Genomic DNA, 18,201 nt, shown 5'->3' with positions numbered 1-18,201 from the left:
TGAGTAGAAAGTCGCGTACAGCGGGGTCGCGGGAGGAGGGGAGGCATGCAGTTATACTACTACCAGCTCAAACGTGCGGCAGTGACGTAGGCCTCTAGGGAATAAGCGGCAGTACAGCGTTGCCACGTTTTAACCACCTCTCTCTCTCTCTCTCTCTCTCTCTCTCTCTCTCTCTCTCTCTCTCTCTCTCTCTCTCTCTCTCTCTCTCTCTCTCTCTCTCTCTCTCTCTCTCTCTCTCTCTCTCTCTCTCTCTCTCTCTCTCTCTCTTAATTCCTCCCTCCCTCCTTTCTTCATGAATTTCTTTTCTTGCGTAGAACTGCAAAACTGTTCTGTGCAGTACATCTTCATTAGTGTTATCAAAGAAGTCCATGATGGGTTTTGATCGCTGCCTTTTCTTGGGAGATGTAAACTTGGGAGCGCGATTCTCTACATTTTCTCTCGCTTCTTTGTTATTTTTTTCCACAGGTCTTTCGCTGACATGAGTTGCTACAGCTGTGCGACGAGTAACCTTTGACAGGGCTTCAAGAGTGCTTCCATTCTGCTTCTCCTGTTCAAAATACTGGCGGACATTGAAGACAACTTGTTTTGTTTGGCTATGTAGATGCTGGGGGAGTGTTGGTGGAGCAGCCATATCGATCGTGTCTGGTCAAGGACGCCGACTGACCTGAGTGGAGTCACCTGACCTCTCCACCTGTGTGGATGGCGGGCGTGTCTGGGTGTTGGCAAGGAGTGTTACCGCCGCGAGGATTTTAATGTTTTTTTTTCATACCTATGTCAGCTTATTTTAACGTACACGATATAATCTTAATATAATTGTGAAACCCCTTACCCATCCCAAAACGTAAGGGAAACTCAATAATAAGTATAGCATTTTTTAGCAACACTGTAAAATATGTATGCCACGTTTCTTTGTATGCTTACAAATATCTTATCCATAATAAGTTAACTGTTCTTCCATACGTTATAATACTAAGATTAAATGTGTATGCATATTTGCTGATCACATTTGCCATGGTTTTACTTAAATTAGAACATTTCTACATCGCGGGCTGGGAGACACGCGGCAAGGCTGTACAAGGGATCCCATACTCTTGCTCCGCCCACAACCGCGTGTTTAGTGTAGTAGCAGTATAGCAAGCTCAGAAGAGCAGTCAGCATGAAAATATCGATAGAAGATAGAAAGAGAGGCAACATGGCGGCGGACTTTAAGAGGTAGAAGACTTTCAGTATGAGGAGGAGAGCTGATGAGACGAAGAGCCTTAGCCTCCACTCTGTCCAGGAGAGCTGTGTGAATGAAGCCCCCCCACACATGAGATGCATACTCCATACAGTTTCTTATCTTGTTAACATTGACTGCATTAGATTCTTAAGGGGGAGAGTCATTTTTACGGTCGTGTTCGAACATTTTGATCTCCTGTGGGCGTAATTTTTCGTCTAGACTAATGATTTTTTTACAGTTTAAACACTAGACTGTGAGGTACCCCTGATATAATTTTCATAAAAATTGAAGGATTTTTTTTTTTTAAGTTGTACACATGCTCAAAAAAATTATTATCCTTTATCTAAGATTTAACCCTCGGGCTTCGGCTATGGGAAAGCCGAGAAGTGCCAGAGAAACGGTAACCTTACACTGCATTTTGAGACTAAGAAAAGAGCATGGACCGTACATCAGAGTACTCCTCTCATGATCATAAAGCCGTTAAAAATATTTACTTATACTCAAACTCCATTCTTGTTGGGTGGTGTTTGTTACAAAATAAACAGTCTCGTGACACGTGGCATCTAGCCGAGAGTCACTTGTTGTCTACTTTAGAGGATTTGACAAGTGATTACTGTATGGATAGCTAATTCAGTCTGCCATGACCTTACAGCACTACCTATGACAAATAAGCCCACCTCAAGATCAATCACCCACCACAATGACCCAGTTCATGCATGGTGGGCTGCTCTATGCCACCACCGCCTACAATTAGCTCGAATTAGGTGTTTTGAGCCGAGCCCAAAACTGGGTCCGCCGTTTCAGCGGACCGACTCGCGGGAGCCCAAAAATGGGTCCACCGACGTTGCCGGGTTAAATGACACCCAAAGGAACAATACTACATATTATCATTTGTATATCGCAAATAATAAGTGCACAAAACAAAATCAATTCAAGCGGTAATTTTTTTCTGTAAAACTATCGAAAAAAATCACAGATCCTACAAACCTCGACATTACCAAATCTCAATATGCAGTTTTGTAGATAATTATTTTCTGAGTATTATGCTGAAAAAAAAAATCGTCCAAATACTGGTCGAGATATATAATTCTTTACATTAAAATTTTCATTTTGAGAAAAACGCACTTTTATGTTTAGGTGACAATGTATGGTACAGAGATGTTTTCTAGCACAACACAACTGTCTCGTTCCTTATCTTACTCCTCTGGTAATGTTCAAGAGGTCAGATTTCCAAGGAAGCTCTTTCAGGTCATCTCAGGTCACTTCTACGGGGAGGGTGTGCTCACAATTGATTTTCCTCTAAGTAGATTTAGGCACCTGGTCCCCTTTTGTATCTTATAATACATGTAGGAATGCACAATGTATTCTAAAAGACAAAATATCAATCCCTCAGAGGGGAGGGTATCATTGGGCGCCACCCAACTCATTCATTGTCGCCAGGTTTATGCATCAAAGCCACCTGGCTGATAATCTGCAGACTCGCGGCTTTTTCTTTCATATCTCTTTTTTTTTTGGTTGGTGTGGAGAAATCCTGGCTTTATCCATTTGTTTTCTTGTTATTGTCGCCTCAGGAGTTGAAGGGAAGCCTGTATAGGCAATGTATCTATTTGCCTCATATCCCAAGTTGTGCTCATGTATTATGAGCCGAGACATAAATCTTACCCTTTTTAGGCCAGCAAACTTTGCTTTATTTTGATGTAGCCACAGCTTTCCGCTTCCCCATAGTGTCTGAAAATCCACTGGAAGACGGTATAAGCAGGCCAAGGAGAAATGCACGTGTGAGGGCGGAGCGTGTGTACCCTCCCGCGCCACAAAATCAATACTCTGCCTCCCCGCTACTCACTCACTCTTCTCGCGTGGAGATGTGGAGAGACTATCATACAGTACCATAATTACATATAATCACGAAAAAAATCGGAAAAAGAGGATGCAAATTGAAGATACTGTTGTGCTGGAAGCTTCCCCCGGCGACCATAGGCCTCTAGAAGGCTCCCGGAGAAACGAGCAAAGGGGCGGGGAGCAAGGCGAGCCGTCCGCGCCCCACGGGGCGCGGCCAGGCGCCAGGCGGGAAGTGTTGCCAACTCGCATATATTTTTGCTACATGTTCTTGTATGATCTGAAATATACTGTAATATTCCAGACTGTACTGTTCTGGATATATATAGGAGAAGAGGGCGAGAGAGGGCCAGTCCCAGTCATAGTAAGCTAGTGGTAAGTGAAGAGTCAAAGTGAAGTGTACTACTAAGGAAGAATATTAAACTACAGAAGCTGTGCAAAGTGTTTACATATCTCCCTCCCACGGAGTCTCCTGACGGTGACACGGAACCCAAGTAACACGTCCGGCATAACACTGGTGTCAGGAGTGTAGCCATTTATTTTTTCGCCATGGAGACTCGTTCCCAAGCTGCCCAGAGGGACGACATGTTGACTGAACTTTTGGAAGCCTTGAGACTACAGGGGGAGAAACAAGAAAGAGCACAGCAACAACAAGAAAGAACACTCCAAGAACTCAAAGAACAACAAGAAAGAGCACACCAAGAACTCAAAGAACAACAAGAAAGAGCACACCAAGAACTCAAAGAACAACAAGAAAGAGCACACCAAGAACTCAAAGAACAACAAGAAAGAGCACACCAAGAACTCAAAGAACAACAAGAAAGAGCACAGCAACAACAAGAAAGAGCACAGCAACAACAAGAAGGAACACTCGAAGAACTCAAAGAACAGCTAGAAGATCGCTTCACAGGACTACAGCTACAGCTTAAAGCAGTACAAGATGGAAGTGAGTCAGTGCGAAGAGAAATGACTGATGTGACCACGAACTTGGGACAACGCCTGATAGAAGTGGAGAAAGAACACACAAATCTTCAAAAAGAGATGGAGGTGGTACGGGAGACGACACACAAAGAAATATTAGAAGTGAAGGGAAGGGTGAACCGTACTGAACAGGCAGTTTGTGACGTAAGTGACAGAGTGAAGGCCCTTGAAGACTGCTTGGCTGGAAACAGACAGCCAGTGCCTGCAGGGGCTAGTTGTACCCAAGATGCTTCTCCTACGCAAGTCCGGGGTAGTTTGAGCCCTGTTTCGCCTGAGTTTATCCCCGCAAGAAGTTCCGCCAGCCCCATGAGTCTGCTGGGTTCGCCTGTTAGAAAGAAGCCTCAGGAGTTTGATGGCAAGGTCTCCTGGGAGGCTTACCGCGCTCAGTTTGAGCTGTTGGCAGCTCGGAACGGATGGGATGACCAAGAGTGCGCGGTACAGCTGGCCACTAGCCTGAAAGGGTCGGCGCTGGAGGTCCTTGCTCAGCTCGACAATGCGACAAAGGGCAGCTACAGCGGGCTGGCACAGGCGCTGGAGCAACGATATGGGACCAAGCACCAGAACGAGCTCTTCAGGGTTAGGTTCAGAACCCGCAACAGGAGGCGCGGCGAGTCTCTTCAGGAACTCGCTCAGGACCTTGAGAGCATGGCGCACAAGGCATACCCAGGTGCCACCCCTGACCTGCTGACGGTTTTGCTGCGTGATCAATTCATCGATGCCCTGGACAGCCCTCAGCTGAAGATACAAGTGAACCAAGCTAAGCCAACATCAATGCAGGAAGCTCTGGCACGTGCCATGGAGTTTGAGTCCTTTGTTAGGTCTAGCTTGTCAAGCTTCAGGGACGACTCGACTTCTGGCTTTAGGGCACGAAAGGGCGCTGTCAGCGACACAGACAGGTTCCAAGGAACGTGCTGGTACTGCGAGAAGGTTGGGCACAAGGAGAACGAATGCTATAAGAGGAAGAAGGAATATGAAGGTGGCGCTAAGAAGAAGCCCAGGGAAGGACCCAAGTGCTGGACCTGTGGAGAAAAGGGGCACTGTAAGAATGAGTGTCGGAAAAATGTGCCCCCAACGAGGGACCACCACTCGGGAAACTAAGAAGGACTGGTTCACGGGGGCAACGACCAGTCTATCCTGTACATGCCCCGAAGATATCAGTGTGCAGGAGAACCACCATGACAAGCTGCCAAGTGGAGGGCAAGGTTGACGGAGTGTTGTGGCCTGTGGTCGTCGACACAGGCTCGGAACGCACATTGGTGCGGCCTGACGTGGTGAGTCATCGTCGGCTTCCTAAGACGCCGCATCGACTGTGCGGAGTCACAGGACACTACGCAGAGCTCAGAGGCCCAGTGGACGTGAAGTTTGAGCTCGGAGGAAAGGAAGAGTTCCTCTCTGTGTACGTGGCCGACATGGATGACCCCTGCATCCTAGGTATGGATTATCTTGTCTCCCACAGGTGCGAGCTGGACTTCCGCGCTAAGCAGCTGACTGTAGGAGGAAGGAGGGTGCCACTGACGACTGTGAACAAGGAAGACCTGCCAGTGACGGTCAAGCGCACCACCATTATTCCTCCGAGGTCGGAGATGCTGTTACCCTGTCAAATTACGGGTGCCCCCCCGGCTAGCCTGTGTGTGGTAGAAAGTGGAAGTCGATGCCCGGTAGAAAACGGGGTGATTGTAGGCAGTACTTTGGTAGACCCTGCTGCAGCGGAAGTGCCTGTCGTCGTGGCCAATGTCTCCTTCAGCCCAAAGAAAATAAAACAAGGGACCATGGTGGGGTTGTGCCAAGAGATCGACCAGAAACCAAGAACCTGTGTCTGCAGGAGAACCCTGACGAAGCCCCAGGAGGAGCTGCCTGACTACCTGCGCGACCTGTTTGACAGGAGCTCCAAGTGTCTAGACTCTAGAGGAACCCCAAGTGGAACAGCTCAGGGAGCTTCTCGTGAGAAATGCAGATGTGTTTTCCACAGGAGACCTGGACTTGGGGTGTACGGACCTGGTAGAGCACCACATCGACACAGGTAGCCACCGCCCAGTGAAGCAAGCTCCTCGAAGGATGGCACCAGCCCGTCGCAAGGAGATGGATGAGGTAATGGATGATCTCCGGCAACAGGGGTTAATCGAGCGGTCCAGCAGCCCGTGGGCGTCTGCTGTAGTGCTCGTCAGGAAAAAGGACGGTTCCCTCAGGTGCTGCGTGGACTACCGAGCCCTCAACGATCTCACCATCAAGGATTCATACCCACTCCCACGGATCGACGACACGCTCGACGCCTTGGTGGGCTCCAAGTGGTTTTCAACACTGGATATGAAGTCTGGGTATCACCAAGTCAAAATGGCGGAACAGGACAAAGAGAAAACAGCCTTCTCCTACGGTCAAGGCCTGTGGCAATTTAAGGTCATGCCCTTTGGCCTGTGCAACGCGCCGGCCACGTTTGAGCGGCTGATGGAGAGGGTGCTGGAGGGACTTCACTGGAAGACGGCACTCATCTACCTCGACGACGTGATTGTCTTTGGCCAGACCTTCGAGCAGGAGATGGAAAGGCTATCAGAGGTTTTCGCCCGGTTTAGAGCTGCACACCTTAAGCTCAGCCCGAAGATATGCTGTCTGTTCCAAAAGGAGGTCCAATACTTGGGACACATCGTGAGCGAGTCTGGAGTACGCACTGATCCTGAGAAGGTGGCTGTGGTAAGGGACTGGCCGACACCCACCAACGTGAAGGAGCTGCGGAGCTTCCTCGGGTTGTGCTCATACTACCGCAGGTTTGTGAAAGGCTTCGCTACGATTGCTGCACCACTGCACCTCCTGACGAAGAAGGGGCGCAAGTTTGAGTGGACAGCGGAAACTCAGGTTGCCTTTGAGAAGCTCAAGGAGGCCCTCATCAGCTCGCCCGTACTCACCTACCCAGACCCCTCTAAGCCTTTTATACTGGATTGTGATGCCAGTGATGAGGGGATTGGTTGAGTGCTATCTCAGGCATGTGCCGACATGGAACGGGTTGTGGCCTACTTCAGCAAGAAGCTCACCCCAGCCGAGAAAAACTATTGCGTGACCCGGAAAGAACTCCTGGCAGTAGTCAAGAGCCTTGACTTTTTCCATGCTTACCTGTACGGTGCAACTTTCACCATCCGCACGGATCACGCTGCATTGCGGTGGTTGAAGTCACTGAAAAACCCTGAGGGCCAGCTTGCTCGCTGGATAGGTAAACTAGAGCAGCATCACTACACTATTGTGCACCGATCTGGACTAACACACGGTAACGCGGACAGCTTGAGCCGGCGCCCATGCCTACCGGAGTGTCAACATTGCCTCCAGAGGGAAAGCGTCCAGAATATGTGCCGCCGCAATACAGTGGAACAGACAGCGGAGGTGCCATGGGAAGACTTGGGAAAACTGCAGCGGGAGGACCGAGATCTGAGACCAATTATGGAGTGGCTGAGTCAGTCGTCAACGCGACCTGGGTGGGAAGTAATCTCGAGAGAAAGCCCTACCACCAAGAATTACTGAACTCAGTGGGACACTCTTCGGATAGACGACGGGGTGTTGCAGCGACGCTGGGTCTCTCATGATGGTCTTGACCACTACTGGTCCACGGTGTTACCTGTGAAGTCCCGGGAAGGCGTCTTGAAAGAAATGCACGACAGCATCACCAGCGGACACCTAGGGGTAAAGAAGACACTGAGTCGCCTGCGCCAAAGGTTCTACTGGGTTGGCATGAGGAAGGACGTGGAAGAATGGTGTCACGCGTGTGAGGTGTGCTGTGCAAAGAAGGGCCCCAAGAAGCGTCACCGTGCCCCACTGCAACTATACCAGGTTGGAGCCCCCATGGAACGGGTGGCAGTGGATATAGCAGGACCCTTGCCTCTGACGACGAACGGAAATAGGTACATCTGTGTCACAATGGATTACTTCACCAAGTGGCCGGAAGCCTACGCCATCCCTGACCAGGAAGCCACTACCATCGCCAAGGTTTTGGTGGAGGAGTTCTTCTGTCGCTTCGGTGTGCCTAACGAGCTCCATTCCGACCAGGGAAGGAATTTTGAGTCAACAGTCCTTGCTGAGTGCTGCAAGCTTCTGGGTATCAAGAAGACCCGGACCACCCTCTGCACCCACAGTCAGATGGAATGGTGGAGAGGTTTAATTGGACGTTGGGCCAGGAGTTGGCCAAGCAGTGCAACAATGATCAGTCTTCATGGGATCAGAAGCTGCCTGCGCTTCTCATGGCCTACAGGTCTGCCGCCCACGAGACTACGGGGTATTCACCGGTAAAGCTGATGTTTGGACGTGAGCTGCGATTGCCGGTGGACCTACTGACAGGAAGGCCTCCTGGGGAAAGCCTTCCAAGGGACGCCTCCAGTTTTGCCCGTCAACTAGAGGAACGGCTGGAAGAGGTGCACCATCAAGTCCGAGGTGCCTTGAAGTTCTCCTGGGAGGCCATGAAGCGCGGTTACAATATGAGGGCAAGCCACGTTGACTTCAAGGAAGGAGACCGAGTCTGGCTTTACAACCCGCAGAGGAAGAAAGGACAGTCTCCGAAGTTACAGAGCCCCTGGGAAGGCCCTTACACTGTGCTAGAACGCCTCTCCGACGTGACTTACCGAATCCGGAGAACGGAAAAGACCAAGCCGAAAGTTGTCCACGTCAACCGCCTATGGAGGTACCACGGTCCGGGAAACTACACCTGGAACAACTACAGACACCCAGCAGCCGACGAAAACGCAAGGGACGTCCAGGACCGAGAGGAGGTCGACGACGACGTAGGCTCCTGGCCCTTTCAGCCGAGGGAGATAACCTCCCGGCTTCGGCAGATGTTCCAGGGACACCCCAAGAAGCGGACGACGACGAGGCGCACCAGGAGACAGACGCGCAGGAGGCAACGAACAGAAGACAGAGACAACGCAGGCGTCCACAGCGATACGACGATTATTATGTTTTTGATTAATTCTCTTATGTTTGTACATAGTTAAGTGTGTGATCGGGACGATCACAATTAAGAGGGGGGGATAGTGTTGTGCTGGAAGCTTCCCCCGGCGACCATAGGCCTCTAGAAGGCTCCCGGAGAAACGAGCAAAGGGGCGGGGAGCAAGGCGAGCCGTCCGCGCCCCACGGGGCGCGGCCAGGCGCCAGGCGGGAAGTGTTGCCAAATCGCATATATTTTTGCTACATATTCTTGTATGATCTGAAATATACTGTAATATTCCAGACTGTACTGTTCTGGATATATATAGGAGAAGAGGGCGAGAGAGAGTCAGTCCCAGTCATAGTAAGCTAGTGGTAAGTGAAGAGTCAAAGTGAAGTGTACTACTAAGGAAGAATATTAAACTACAGAAGCTGTGCAAAGTGTTTACATATCTCCCTCCCACGGAGTCTCCTGACGGTGACACGGAACCCAAGTAACACGTCCGGCATAGCAATACACAAAGAGAAGTGACAGTATATATTATGTTTAAATCCCCCGTGCGTAGGGTAGTAGGTATTTAATTAAAGGCCACCATGACGCTCTAACGCTTGGCAGTGCGGCGCAGTACCTCCGCACGAGCCGCGCAAGTTCATATGGAAATTTTCAAAAAAATTATTTTTTCAACCGTAAAAATGACTTTCCACCTTAAGTCTATCCTCATCTAGCAAGTTTCTCACCCCGTGGATATTTTTTTTGCGCCTCCATGGTCTAGTGGTGCGTGCCTAACAATGACTCCTCGGCCCTGGGTTCGAATCCCAACCTGGGCAGTCAGCGTGGAGCTCACCCAGCTGGTCATCTTCCATTTTGGGCTGGTGGATAAATGGGAACCTGGGGAAGCCCGGGGAAGGTACACTGTGGTAACCCGGATGTCACGCTGACCCTGTCCCGGGGCGATGGGCTCTTCCCAGAAATGGCTCAAGGGCCAATGTTACGGAGATGAGCACTGCGGCCATGCTCAGCTACAGCATATGCCCTCATCTTTACTCTTTTGGATGGTTCCAGCCAATTGGTGGCGCAGGCATCTGTTTTATATTGCCGCCATCTTGCTTGACTAGTCCCCCCCTCCCGAACTTCAATTGATCCTCTTTAGAGAGTTTCGCTGGAGTCTGGGTTGATGGGCAATCATGAGGACAGCATGTGGGTAGTCTTGGGCCCCTCCAAACACTCAAATGAACTAAAGAAAACCTATTAACCCGGCAGCGTCGGCGGACCCATTTTTGGGCTCCCGCGAATCGGTCCGCTGAAACGGTGGAACCCGTATGGGGCTCTGCTCAAAACGCCTAATTCGAGTTAATTGTAGGCGGTGGTGGCATGGAGCAACCCATCATGCATGCCCTGGGTCATTGTGGTGGGTGATTTTTCTTGAGGTGGGCTTATTTGTCATAGGTGGTGCTGTAAGGTCATGGCAGACTGAATTAGTTATCCATACAGTAATCTCTTGTCAAATCCTCTAAAGTAGACAACACGCGACTCTCGGCTAGATGCCACGTGTCACGAGACTGTTTATTTTGTAACAAACACCACCCAACAAGAATGGAGTTTGAGTATAAGTAAATATTTTTAACGGCTTTATGGGTATGAAAGGAGTACTCTGATATACGTTCCATGTTCTTTTCTTAGTCTCAAAATGCAGTGTAATGTTGCCGTCTCTCGGCCATTTCTCGGCTTTCCCATAGCCGAAGCCTACGGGTTAAAAGGGACAAAAATCACCAACTATAGGAAGTGACAGTCAAGGAAATATTTGAAACATTTGCCCGTTTTTCAAAGAATCACTTCACATACATACATGGATCATCCACAGCCTTTTCTGATACTTTCATTTGAAGCTACTGTCATGTTTCTTTGTGCAACATCCGTGAGGACATGTCCAAAACATGACATGATCTGGTTAGACTGTTAAGAGAGTAGACAGAGTTGTGCTGGCCAGTGGCTGGCTGGCTGCGGCTGGTCAGTCTCAGGACCGGCTCAAACAGCCAGCCGGGTTGCTTATAAGGATGGAATATAGTACAAGAATACTCCAACAAGTGTTGCAAACTAATGTAGAGAATATTGAGGTTTACATTCATTTAATTATTTTCATTTATAAAAAAAAAAAAAAAATCGATTTAAATAAAAAATCTGATTTAAATAAAAAAAAATCCGTTTTTTTATTTAAAAAGATATTTAAAAAATCAACAACCCTGGAGAAGAGGGAGGGCGAGGGAAAGGGGAAGAGAGTGAATACATGAGTGAATAAGTTTGGATAATATCGTTTAGAATAGTTTAATTATCATGTAATAGTTTGATATAGTTCATAATTCTCTCTCTCTCTCTCTCTCTCTCTCTCTCTCTCTCTCTCTCTCTCTCTCTCTCTCTCTCTCTCTCTCTCTCTCTCTCTCTCTCTCTCTCTCTCTCTCACTTTCCCTCTCTCAATCCTCCTCCTACTCCTCTTTCTCCTCCTCCTCCTCCTCCTCCTACTACTACTACTACTACTACTACTATTACTACTACTTTTCATATTTCACGGCTTTCCAGTCATTTATTCCTACAAGCTTCATTGATACCTATTACTAACGTGTTTCGTATTCTCGTATTCCTGGTTCATGTTCAAATTTTTCAACTAATTCCTAATGTATATCTTGCAAATTTCACGGATTTCAGTCTCCTCCTATTCCAACCTATTCACTTCCTTTTCAATTATTATTACTGATGTCTGTTTCGTTTCCTCGTATTCCAGGTTCAGTTCCAATTGTTCCAGTAATTCCTGATGTATCTTGTATAGGTCACGGTATTCCAAGCTTTCTCACATCTCCATTCCTACTTTACTCTGCGTCTCGCCATTCCGTTCAACAAGCTTCATTGCTTCCTATTCCTCTTGATTCCTACATTCCAGGTTCATCTTCCAGTTGTGTCACGGTATTCCAAACTTCTACTGCTAACGTTCTGCCTTTCCTTTCCCACTCCCGCCCAACCACCTGTTCCTATTCCTATTACTCCCTCTCTGCAGCGTCGTTTCATATTCCCATTCCCACTTTGCTATGTTGTTTTATTCCTTTTGCCTTGATGGGGAGGAGGGTGTGTGTGTGTGTGTGTGTGTGTGTGTGTGTGTGTGTGTGTGTGTTCTTTGTTAAAGTTTGCTTTGTTCTTTGTTGTGTCTCTCTCTCTCTCTCTCTCTCTCTCTCTCTCTCTCTCTCTCTCTCTCTCTCTCTCTCTCTCTCTCTCTCTCTCTCTCTCTCTCTCTCTCTCTCTCTCTCTCTCTGCGCTTATGTTTGTATGTTACTTAACCCATTAACTGCCAAGGTTCCCATATGGGAACACACATTAATGTGATGAATAATGAAACGTGCTTGTTGGGGGATAGCATTCCTTCTCATGTTTGAACAGGTTCACTTTGCACCAGTCATCACGCATCAACCTGTCAGGCTGCCTCTGTGTGTGCTCAGTGGGAAACTGAACTTCATTGATTTCACACCTACCTCGGAGCTCTGTAACAAAAGCGCCAGCTTTTGACGGTGAGGCTGCCAAATAACATAACACCGGTTCAGGTGTTTCTAGTATTACCGTCCATAGGTACGTGTCAACTTGTGGTTTTCAGGTTTTGTAAGTTTTCTAAAATACAGATAATGAAAATTTGAATTCATCTATGTTTTTTTTATTTCAAATATCAATATAGTATCGTTTTCGCCTTTTTTTTAATTTTTTTTTTTACGTCGCGGCCTATTACACTGGTAGGCTTCTTCCCGGTGGGGCCTGATGGTCGGCCCAAGGCTTCTTCCCGGTGGGGCCTGATGGTCGGCCCAGCCCGTTCTGGCGCAGGCGAGTGTTTATAGTGGCGCCATCTTGCATTGGCTCATGCTGCCCCCCCGGAACTCGTTCTTGATTCGCTTGGACGGCTTCCTCTAGAGTCCTTGTTGATGGGTGGTCTTCAGGACAGCATGTGGGTAGTTTTGAGCCACTCGGCGGTGATTGAAAAATCCGAGGTGGTAGCGTGGGGAGTCGAACCCGCGTCGTCCATCACGCGGTGAATGTGGGCCCAGCACGCTACCAGTTCAGCCACCTCCTGTCGGACTTAACGCTAGCTATTATCGGAATTGTGGATTTATATCGGTATTGGTTATCGGTTATCGCCTATATTTGTGTCTCCAGTTAACGAATATCGGTTATCACCGATAAGGTTTTCCATTATCAGTTATCGGTTATCAGGAATAAGGTTTTCTGTTATCGTGCCCAGCTATCCTCCTCCCTTCTCCATTGTTGTTTACTTGCAACAATAAACTATCAATCAATCTCTTTATTACTCTCCTCGATCCCCTCTCCCCTTCCTCTTTCTCCTATCCTCATCACCACATAACACCCTCCTTTACCTCCTCTTTGATATGTTCTCTAATGTCTTACTTATTCTCTTTCTTTATCCCCCTTTTTTACTCTCTCTCTCTCTCTCTCTCTCTCTCTCTCTCTCTCTCTCTCTCTCTCTCTCTCTCTCTCTCTCTCTCTCTCTCTCTCTCTCTCTCTCTCTCTCTCTCTGACAGCCAACACATTGCAAACCTTTTAAACAATTACTTTTCCTCGGTGTTTAATACTAACAGTCTTCTTCTCGCTACCAACAACACCAGTACTATTGTAAATCTCGAGCATGCACTGCCTAATTTTGAAATAACAACCGATGAAGTCCTTAAAGCTCTCCATTCACTTAAAACAAATAAAAGTCCCGGACCCGACAAAGTATATCCTATACTGCTTAAAGAAACAAAGAGCGAAATACTCTCGTACCTCACTACCGTATTCAATATGTCCTTGCGACAAGGCATCGTCCCTTCGGATTGGAAAAAGGCTAACGTGACACCGATTTTTAAGAAAGGAGACAAAAAAATACCAGGTAACTACCGACCCATTAGTCCAACTTCAATTGTAGGTAAGCTACTCGAGAGCATAATTAGAGACAAAATTGTGAGTTACCTCGAAAGCCACTCATTAATTGGGGATTCACAACATGGCTTCCGTAACAAAAGATCCTGCCTGTCAAACCTACTGACCTTTTATAACGATCTCTTCTCAATTTATGACGTAACCAAATCAGTGGACGTAGTCTATCTTGATTTCCAGAAAGCGTTTGATAAAGTCCCACATCATAAATTACTTTATAAATTAAAGCAAATAGGCATTGACGGTCAAGTAAACCAATGGATCGCGAATTGGTTGAGCAACAGACAACAAAGAGTTGTTATTGACGGATTTAACTCAGAGTGGGCGCCGGTCACTAGTGGCGTCCCTCAGGGCTCGGTTCTTAGCCCAGTGCTCTTCATTATTTACATCAACGACGTGGATGTTGGACTCAATAATCGCATTAGTAAATTTGCAGACGACACAAAGATTGGTAACTCGATTCTCACTGACGAAGACAGACAAAGCCTCCAAGAGGATTTGCACAAAATTTCAGCTTGGTCGGATAGATGGGAGATGCCCTTTAACGTAGACAAGTGCCAGGTCCTTCAAGTTGGAACAAAAAATAAGAAGTTCGATTACGAAATACGCGGCGTTAAACTCACAAGCGTTCAATGCGTTAAGGACCTGGGGATTAAAATCGCGTCAAACCTCAAATTCTCACAGCAATGCATCGATGCAGCAAATAAAGCGAACAGAATGTTGGGCTTCATTAAAAGAAACTTTTTATTCAAGAATAAAGGTGTAATACTTCCGCTCTACAATAGTTTAGTCAGACCCCACTTGGAATATGCGGTACAGTTTTGGTCTCCCCACCATGCAAAGGACATTGCTGAACTAGAAGGTGTTCAGCGTCAAGCAACAAAAATGATCCCTTCCTTGCGCAACAAATCCTACGAAGAAAGGTTTAATTTCCACCCTTAACATGTTCTCTCTTGAGAAACGTCGCCTCTGAAGAAAACTGATCGAATGTTTTAAAATACTTAATGGTTTCACGAATGTGGACAGATCAACATTGTTTATGATCGATGACACTTTGCGAGAGAAGCAAAACTCAAATGTAGACAAGTAAATTCAGACTGCACCAAATTTTTCTTCACCAACGTTGTAGTGCGAGAATGGAATAAGCTCCCACCATCAGTGGTCCAGTGTAACACGATTGACTCCTTTAAAGACAAGCTCGACCGTCACTTCCTTGAACTTAATATTAACTAGAGTAGAAAAGCAACGTTTTGGAGCCATCTGATTAGTGTAGATTCACTTAGGTTTAAGGACAGACCACCTAGTCTGAACCATGGGGTCTGTGTGGTCTGATTTTCTATGTAAATCTATGTAAATCTCTCTCTCTCTCTCTCTCTCTCTCTCTCTCTCTCTCTCTCTCTCTCTCTCTCTCTCTCTCTCTCTCTCTCTCTCTCTCTCTCTCTCTCTCTCTCTAAATTTATAGCGACCCAAGATAACCTAGTCAGTAATGTCACGGTAGGAGAACACCTCGGTTCCTGCGATCATAAACTAGTGCGCGTTGACATTAGAGCTCAAACATCGGTGACTGAAAATAAAGTAAAGGTGCCCAATTTCAAAAGAGCCAACTTCGTAGAAATCCGACGAAAACTAATAGATATGCAACTATCAGATGACGGCAATGTAGAGGACGCCTGGCTAAGCTTTAAAGATCACTTACTCACTCAGCAGGACACATTTGTCCCCGTGTGTGAGAAGCGAATTAACACTAATAAAAGTCCACCTTGGTTTAATAGCGAAATTAAACACTCAGTCAAGGAGAGAAAATTGTCTTACAGGTTAAAGAAAGAGCAAAGCACGCCCGAAAACATTAGACTTTACAATGATGCCAGGCGACGAGTAAAAAGATTAGTGCGTCAGGCAAAGCGTAGATATGAAGAAAATATTGCAGCCAACTGTAAAAATAATCCGAAATCCTTCTTCAGTTACATAAACAACAGAAAGGCGATCAGAAGTGGAATTGGACCTTTAACAAACAGCGACGGTGCACTAGTGACTGACAGCCAACACGTTGCAAACCTATTAAATAATTACTTTTCCTCGGTGTTTAATAATAACAGTCCTCCCACCACCACCAACACTAGTACTAATGTAAATCCCGAGCATGCATTGTCTAACTTTGAAATAAAACCCGATGAAGTCCTTAAAGCCCTCAAATCACTTAAAACAAATAAAAGTCCTGGACCTGATAAAGTATATCCAACTCTGCTGAAAGAAACAAAGAGCGAAATACTCTCCTCCCTCACAACCGTATTCAATATGTCCTTGCGACAAGGCATTGTCCCTTCAGATTGGAAAAGGCTAACGTGACACCGATTTTTAAGAAAGGAGACAAAAAAGTACCAGGTAATTACAGGCCCATTAGTCTAACTTCGGTTGTAGGTAAGCTACTTGAGGGCATAATTAGAGACAAAATTGTGAGTTACCTTGAAAGCCACTCATTGATTGGGGACTCACAGCATGGCTTCCGAAACAAAAGATCCTGCCTATCAAATCTATTAACCTTTTATAACGACCTCTTCACTGTTTATGACGTAACCAAATCACTGGACGTAGTCTATCTTGATTTCCAGAAAGCGTTTGATAAAGTCCCGCATCATAAATTACTTTACAAATTAAAGCAAATAGGTATTGACGGTCAGGTAAACCAATGGATCGCGAATTGGTTGAGCAACAGACAACAAAGAGTAGTGATTGACGGATTTAACTCAGAGTGGGCGCCGGTCACTAGTGGCGTCCCTCAGGGCTCGGTTCTTGGCCCAGTGCTCTTCATTATTTACATCAACGACGTGGATGTTGGACTCAGTAATCGCATTAGTAAATTTGCAGACGACACAAAGATTGGTAACTCGGTTCTCACTGACGAAGACAGGCAAAGCCTCCAAGAGGATTTGCACAAAATTTCAGCTTGGTCGGATAGATGGGAGATGCCCTTTAACGTAGACAAGTGCCAGGTCCTTCAAGCTGGAACGAGGAATAAGAAGTTTGATTATGAAATGCGCGGCGTTAAACTCAAAAGCGTTCAATGCGTCAAGGACTTGGGGGTCAAAATAGCGTCAAACCTCAAATTCTCACAGCAATGCATCGATGCAGCAAATAAAGCGAACAGAATGTTGGGCTTCATTAAAAGAAACTTTTTATTTAAGAATAAAGATGTAATACTCGCTCTACAACAGTCTAGTCAGACCCCACTTGGAATATGCGGTACAGTTTTGGTCTCCCCACCATGCAAAGGATATTGCTAAATTAGAAGGTGTTCAGCGTCGGGCAACGAAAATGATCCCTTCCTTGCGCAACAAATCCTACGAAGAAAGGAGAAACGTCGCGTCCGAGGAAAACTGATCGAATGTTTTAAAATACTTAATGGTTTCACGAATGTAGACAGATCAACATTGTTTATGATCGATGACACATTGCGCACGAGAAACAATGGCGTAAAACTCAGATGTAGACAAGTAAATTCAGACTGTACCAAATTTTTCTTCACCAACGTTGTAGTGCGAGAATGGAATAAGCTTCCACCCAGAGTATATACAGAGAGGTATTCCATCCGCTCGGCTTATTTTTGTCTCGCCCATGTCACGTGAGCCTTCCCTTGACCGCCCATGTGCGTCACGTGAGCCTCTCTTGACTGCCTTCGCTCTGGGAGCCAGCGTTAGTCTGGGATGGGCTGTGTGAAGGTGATGATCTCCAAACGCGCTCCTGTAGCCCGTGATACGCTCCCAACCCATCACTCACCCCCCCCCCCCATCCTCTCAACCACCAAGTGGTCCCATTCTCTCAGCTTTCTGTCTGTATTTAAGGGGCTCTATTTCAATTTCTCAATCTGGCATATTTATAATAACAAGAATTCTCTGTCTCTCGCTCTCTCTCTCTCTGTATTTAAGGGCATTTATTCCAATTTGACATACTATAATAAGAATCTCTCTCTCTCTCTCTCTCTCTCTCTCTCTCTCTCTCTCTCTGTATTTAAGAGGCATTTATTCCAATTTGACATACTATAATAAGAATCTCTCTCTCTCTCTCTCTCTCTCTCTCTCTCTCTCTCTCTCTCTCTCTCTCTCTCTCTCTCTCTCTCTCTCTCTCTCTCTCTCTCTCTCTCTCTCTCTCTCTCTCTCTCTCTCTCTCTCTCTCTCTCTCTCTCTCTCTCTCTCTCTCTCTCTCTCTCTGTATTTAAGGGCACACAACAAAATCCATCTTTTTCTCAGTTTCTCATCTCTCGGGAAACGGAAAAACCTTATACATCCTTTCGTCCTCTTTTTCGTGTTAT

This window comes from Eriocheir sinensis, unplaced genomic scaffold (genome assembly GCF_024679095.1).
Source record: "Eriocheir sinensis breed Jianghai 21 unplaced genomic scaffold, ASM2467909v1 Scaffold706, whole genome shotgun sequence".
Classification (NCBI taxonomy): domain Eukaryota; kingdom Metazoa; phylum Arthropoda; class Malacostraca; order Decapoda; family Varunidae; genus Eriocheir; species Eriocheir sinensis.
The sequence above is the reverse complement of the archived record's forward strand: the minus strand, read 5'-3'. Positions refer to the sequence as shown.